The sequence below is a fragment of the Lathyrus oleraceus genome, chromosome 1, assembly GCF_024323335.1.
Source record: "Lathyrus oleraceus cultivar Zhongwan6 chromosome 1, CAAS_Psat_ZW6_1.0, whole genome shotgun sequence".
NCBI lineage: Eukaryota > Viridiplantae > Streptophyta > Magnoliopsida > Fabales > Fabaceae > Lathyrus > Lathyrus oleraceus.
This window is the reverse complement of record NC_066579.1, coordinates 455,617,394-455,624,637: the sequence shown is the minus strand read 5'-3', so window position 1 is coordinate 455,624,637 and position 7,244 is coordinate 455,617,394. Positions and strand designations below refer to the sequence as shown.

Sequence of the window (7,244 nt, the reverse complement as noted above, 5' to 3'; positions counted from 1 at the left end):
CGAAGAACTCGCAGTACCGGAAGTTTAAGTTTAGTAAATCCTCTGGCGGAACCTAAACGTTACGCTCGCGCACGTTTATTCTTTCATAGAATTAAGAGAGCTATGGCCGAAGATCAAAACCAAAGACCTCTTAAAGATTTCGCTCATCCATCTAACGAAGAACCTAGTTCTAGTATAGCAAACCCAATCATCCCAGCCAATAATTTTGAACTTAAACCATCCTTGTTGCAATTAGTGCAACAGAGACAATTCGCGGGTCTCGCTACCGAGAACCCTAACTAACATTTAAAAATATTTCTTCAATTAGCAGATACTTTTAAAACCAATGGAGCTTCTCCTGAGGCAATACGTTTAAGATTATTTCCTTTTTCCCTCAGAGATAAAGCCCTATCATGGTTAGATTCCCTTCCACCCAATTCCATTACGACTTGGGATAACCTTAGAAGAGTTTTTCTTGCTAGATATTTTCCCCCGAGTAAGACCGCCGTTCTTCGAAACCATATAAATAGATTTACCCAAAACCAAGGAGAATCGCTGTTCGAAGCTTGGGAGAGATATAAAGAGTTATTACGAGCATGCCCACATCATGGTTTAGAGAATTGGTCAATCATTCAAACCTTCTATAATGGACTTCATTATAACACAAAGATGACCATCGACGCTGCCGCAGGCGGTGCTCTGATGAACAAACCTTACCCTGAAGCTAGCCCCCTCATTGAAGACATGGCTCAAAACCATCAATCATGGGGAGTCGAACGAGCGACAATGGAGAAGAGGGAAGCCCAAGGAGGAGTGCATGAACTAAGCTCTATAGACATGATGCAAGCTAAAATGGACGCATTAGCTCTCAAAGTCGAGCATATGTACACGAACCCGAATACTGTAGCCGCAGTTTCGTCGGATTGTGAGATATGTGGAACCCAAGGACACCAATCCGCTGAATGCAGTCTATTAAACGAAACCCACTCCGAGCAAGTGAACTACACCCAAGGGAACCCATATTCAAATACCTATAACCCTGGATGGAGGAATCACCCTAACTTCTCCTATAGAAACAATAACCCTATTCAAAATAATGCACCTCCGAGACCTAGTTATTAAGCCCCAAGATCAAATCAACCTATGCAACCTGTACCACCAAAGCCGAGCCTTGAGAAAATTATGGAAAATTTTATCACCGCTCAAACCCAACAAAACAAGGAGTTCATGAACCAAAACATTCATGTTAACGAATTGATTACTCAGTTAGGAACCAAGGTTGACCAAATAGTTACTCATACCAAGATGCTTGAAACACAGATCTCTCAGGTAGCTTTAAACCAAGCCCCTCAGACTACACCTGGAGGACAATTCCCTGGACAACCTCAACAAAATCCGAGAGGACAAGCCAATGCCATTACCCTAAGAAGTGGGAACGCTTATGATGAGCCACCAAACCCAAGACTGAGTGAACCCGAAACTTCTAAGGAATGTACCGAACCCCCGGACGAAGTAAAGGAACCAGAAGAATCTGAAAACCAGGATGGTCGAGAGAAAGGAGAAGAACCTAAAGATAAAATTTACGTACCGGCCCCACCATATAAACCACCTATACCATATCCCCAAAGACTCAAACAAACCCAGATCAATAAACAGTACCAAAAATTTATTAAAGTTATAGAAAAACTTCATGTAGAAATCCCTTTCACAGAAGCCATCACCCAAATACCTTCTTATGCAAAGTTTCTGAAAGACATCCTTACCAATAAACGTAGACTTGACGATCCAAAGCCTTTGGAATGTAATGCTATTTCCGAGGACAAATTAGCAAAGAAAGATAAAGATCCTGGAAATTTCTCCATTCCTTGCCTTTTGGGTAATCATGTCATCGATAAAGCTTTTCTAGACTTAGGAGCTAGTGTGAGCTTAATGCCTATAGCAGTTTGTGAGAGGTTAAACTTAGGAGAGTTACAACCCACTAAGATGTCACTTCAGTTAGCCGATAGATCTGTTAAATATCCGATAGGCATTTTAGAAGATGTTCCTGTTAGGATAGGTCAACTATTTATCCCTACTGATTTTGTCGTCATGGACATCAAAGAGGACAATGATATACCAATTCTTCTAGGTAGACCATTCTTATCGACTGCAGGAGCCATAATAGATGTCAAGAAAGGAAAGTTGACATTTGAGGTAGGTGACGAGAAAATAGAATTTATACTTTTGAAATTTCTTATGGCACCTGTGATGGGAGACTCGTGTTATGCCTTAGATATCATTGATGAATGTGTTAGAGAATTAGAACAAAAAGAAATTATCAAGTTACCATCAACCCCCATAAAGGAAGATGATGACTTTAAAGAACCTTACATCGATGATAACCTTTACGAATGTTTATCCCTTACCCCAGATCCTATGCCATGCCCTAAGAAACCAACCTTAGAACTTAAGGAACTGCCTAAGAACCTGAGATATGAGTTCCTCGATGAAAAGATGAACCGTCCAGTTATAGTCAGTGCTACCTTGAGCCAAGAGGAAACGAACCAACTTTTAGACGTTTTGCGAAGACATCCCTTAGCCTTAGGATATAATATCTCTGACCTGAAAGGTATAAGCCCGTCCGTATGCATGCATCGGATTTCGTTAGAAGAAGATTCAAAACCCTCTAGGGAGCATCAGAGAAGAATAAATCCTATAATGAGTGATGTTGTTAAGAAGGAAGTTCTTAAGTTGCTTGAGGCAGGTATAATCTACCAGATCTCGAATAGTAAGTGGGTGAGCCCTGTGCATGTAGTACCTAAAAAGGGAGGCATCACAGTCGTGTAAAACGATAAAGGCGAACATGTAGCAAAACGTTTAGAAGGAGGATGACGGATGTGTATAGATTATAGAAAATTAAATAAAGCAACTAGGAAGGATCATTTCCCTTTACCATTTATAGACCAGATGTTGGAGCGTCTAGCCAGACACTCTTACTTCTGTTATTTAGATGGGTACTCTGGATTCTTCCAAATACCTATTCACCCCGAAGATCAAGAAAAAACTACTTTTACATGCCCCTATGGAACCTTTGCCTACAGATGAATGCCTTTCGGCCTCTGTAACGCCCCAGCTACTTTCCAACGCTGCATGATGTCAATCTTCGCAGATTACCTTGATGGTATCATGGAAGTGTTTATGGATGATTTCTCGGTTTGCGGATTCGATTTCCACAATTTCCTTGCTAACCTTGAGAAAATCCTGGAGAGATGCGTGGAGGTAAACCTCGTGCTAAATTGGGAAAAATGTCATTTCATGGTGACCGAAGGAATAGTTTTAGGACATATAGTTTCCGAAAAAGGTATAGAGGTAGATAAAGCTAAAATAGAAGTTATAGAAAACCTAAAACCACCAAAAACAATCAGAGAAGTCCGAAGCTTTCTTGGACACGCTGGATTCTACCGGCGTTTTATTAAGGACTTCTCCAAAATAACTAAACCGTTAACCAGACTTTTAATGAAAGATGCTGAATTCATTTTCGACGAAAAATGTAATGACGCATTTAATCTCTTAAAGCAAGCATTAATCTCTGCACCTATTATGAAACCGCCCGATTGGTCGGAACCTTTTGAGATAATGTGCGATGCTAGTGATTATGCAGTTGGAGCCGTTCTAGGACAAAGGAAAGATAAAAAATTACATGCCATTTATTATGCCAGTAGAACCCTAGATGCTGCCCAACTTAACTACGCAACAACTAAAAAAGAATTACTCGCTGTAGTTTTCGCTATAGACAAATTTAGATCTTATCTAGTAGGAGCAAAAATTATTTTTTACACCGATCATGCTGCCATTCGTTACCTATTAAGTAAAAAAGATGCCAAGCCCAGGTTACTCCGATGGATTCTATTACTACAAGAGTTTGATTTAGACATAAGAGATAAAAAAGGCACTGAAAATGTAGTAGCCGATCACCTTTCTAGGCTAGAACATCTAAAACCTGAACTAGTACCTATAAATGATGATTTCGCCTATGATAGACTGATCGCTAAAGTAGAAACCATTGAAGACAATAACCTAGACCTTTATGAGCACTCCCAAAATTCCTTAGCAATAAGTGACGTACCATGGTATGCAGATTTCGTTAATTACCTAGCTGCTGATATAGTACCCCCTGATCTTGACTACCACCGCACAAAGAAATTCTTCCACGATGTGAGAAACTTCTACTGGGACGAACCGCTCCTTTTCAAAAGGGGTAAAGATGGCATTTTTCTCCGTTGCGTTCCAGAAGAAGAGGTAAATAATATTATCGAGCATTGTCATTCTGCACCTTATGGTGGACATGCGAGCACCTCTAAGACATACGCCAAGATTCTTCAAGCTGGCCTATTCTGGCCTACCATGTGGCGTGATGTCTATGCTTTCATTGTCAAATGTGATAGATGCCAACGCACTGGAAACATTTCAAGATGTGATGAGATGCCTCTAAGAAACATTCAGGAAGTAGAACTCTTTGACGTATGGGGTATAGATTTCATGGGACCTTTCCCACCATCCTTAGGGAACAAGTATATCTTAGTAGCTGTAGACTATGTGTCTAAGTGGATTGAAGTTATAGCCGCACCCACAAACGACACTAGGGTAATAATCAAATTATTTAAAAACTATATATTCCCTAGATTTGGAACACCACGTTTGGTCATAAGCGATGGAGGATCACACTTTATATCGAGAATATTTGACAAAATTTTAAGAAAATATGGAGTTAGGCATAGAGTAGCAACACCATACCACCCACAAACTAGTGGCCAAGTAGAAGTATCTAATAGGGAGATAAAACAAATCCTAGAGAAAACTGTTTCTATTTTTAGGAGAGACTGGTCTCAGAAGCTTCAAGAAGCATTGTGGGCCTATATAACCGCTTTCAAAACCCCTATAGAAACTACTCCTTACCAACTAGTTTATGGAAAATCTTGTCACTTACCATTCGAGTTAGAGCATAAGGCCTATTGGGCCATTAAAACTTTGAATTTAGACTACTTAGCCGCTGGAGAAAAGCGTATCCTGGACATTCATAAATTAGAAGAACTTAGGCAATCTGCCTACGAAAATGCAAAAATATATAAAGAGAGGACAAAAGCCTATCATGACAAAAGAATAGTAAAGAAAAACTTCAATGTAGGCGATTATGTTCTCCTTTTCAACACTAGGTTACGACTTTTCCCTAGAAAGCTACGTTCAAGATGGACTGGCCCCTTCGAAGTATCCAAGATTCTGAGATCCGGAGCCGTAGAAATCAAGAACGATACCTGTAGTCCATTCATTGTAAATGGACAAAGACTGAAGCTCTATGAAGGAGGAGACATTCCAGCATACTACTCAAGCCACACCCTGATTGATCCACCGATTCATACTATTACAGGTGTATAAGTTCTAACCATCAAGCTAATGACGTTAAACAAGCGCTGCGTGGGAGGCAACCCATGGTTTTTCTTTTCATTTTACTTTTTTTTCGCATTTATTTACATTTATTTTTATCTTTATTTTATTTTATCTTATTTTGCATTGAGACTAAAGTTTGAATGGTTTGTATTTTTAGGATCACTTTCCTAACTTTTACAGGATGCAGGGTTTTGATGACATGCATGTTGCCTATAGAGACAATGCTCAGAGGGAGCGCTACATTGCTTTATACCAGCGCCCTATGGCACCCACACGTTACCCTGATCAGCATTGCATGGAGGCACTGGGTATCGAGCCTAGTATCAAATTCCTTAGCCACCAGCTCCACTGGGACGAATTTGCTGATGACTTGAATAACACATATAGGAACCTGACTTTGGAGTTCCTGAGTTCATTCGACTACGACCCATATTCTGGACCAGATGGGTATGCGGCTTTCAGACTTTTTGGAGTTGAGTACTCCTTCAGCCATAAAGAGTTCGGCGACTTATTGGGTTTCCAGACCACTCCTGATGCTATCCCGGAGACACCTTTGGGATATTTTCTGGGTAAGGAGGTGGAGAAGTTTTGGAGTAATATATCAGGTGGCGGAAGCCAGGATCCATCTACACAGTTATCTTATGTCATACATAACCTGACCTTCAGATATTTTCAGATGATATTAGCACATTCCTTCTTGGGAAGACAGGATGCAGAGACTCTACTAAGTGAAGAGGAGATCTTCCTACTATTTTGCGCATCCCAGTCTCGCCCAGTAGCATGTGGGAACTTTTTATTGAATAATCTCAGCGGTATCTCTAGATCCAGCGAAGGAGTCATCCATGTTGGTGGAATCATCACACAGATTGTTGTCGCTTTGGGTCTGTCTCGCAAGCTGTCACATCTTCGGATCTACTGTGGACACACTACCATGGACATCGATTTCTGTTTGACCAGAGGATTGATGAGGAGAGCCTCTTTCCACCCATGTCAGTTCCGATTGCTAGTCGACAGTGAGGCCATCCATTACTTCACATTGCCAGACCCTATGATGACCAGTGTACATGATCCAACGAATTGGAGTTATGCTCTAGAGGGCCAGGGAGAGACCGTTGAGGAGCCGAGATCGCCCCCAGTTGCTGAATACACACCTGCACCACCATCTCCTAGAATCACTGTTCTCTCTAATAATCATTCATTGCAGACACCCGACATACACACCCAGATTGCTGAGTGCCGTAGAGAGATTGCAGCGCTTAGACAGGAAGTGGCGGACCTAACTTTACAGATTGGAGTGTCTGATCTCACCCATGCTACTGAAGCCGACTGTCTATATTAGGAGATCGCAGAGCTCAGGCAGGAGATAGCCGTGCTCCGTGGATCCACTCAGGCAGACGACTCCCCTGATACCTGATCTCACCATTTCATTTCACTTTAGTTTTCTTTCATATATTTATCGTATTTGCATTACTCAATTCTTTTTCGCATTTGGATATTATATAAACTACTACTATACATTAGTATTTCTATTTTTATATATATATATATATTTTATATTTTATTTGCATTTTAATTATTTATTTATTCATATTTAATTTCTATTTTTGTTTTTGTTTCAGTTTCACTTTTTATTTTCGCTTTTATTTTTATACAATTTATGCAAGTCGAAGAAACTAGGAGAATCACAAGACAAATGCTATCCAGACCCCTCAAAGCCAAAAGACAAGCGAAGCCCAAACCAAAGGACCAAAATCTGGCCCAGCCAAATTTTGCCTTGTGGCGCCCGCCATAGGACGTGTGGCGCCTGCCACAGCGTTTGTAAATGGTCGGGGCAGACCACT

The 7,244-nt window shown here is 40.7% G+C and overlaps 1 non-coding gene across 1 annotated transcript; it reads right to left on the bottom strand.

Annotated features, from left to right (window-relative positions):
- Positions 1–486: 486 nt before the first annotated feature.
- On the bottom strand, positions 487–593 carry LOC127116580 (small nucleolar RNA R71). Its single transcript, XR_007801399.1, has one exon. It is a non-coding gene; the product is annotated as a small nucleolar RNA R71 (small nucleolar RNA).
- Between the last annotated feature and the right edge of the window lie 6,651 nt (positions 594–7,244).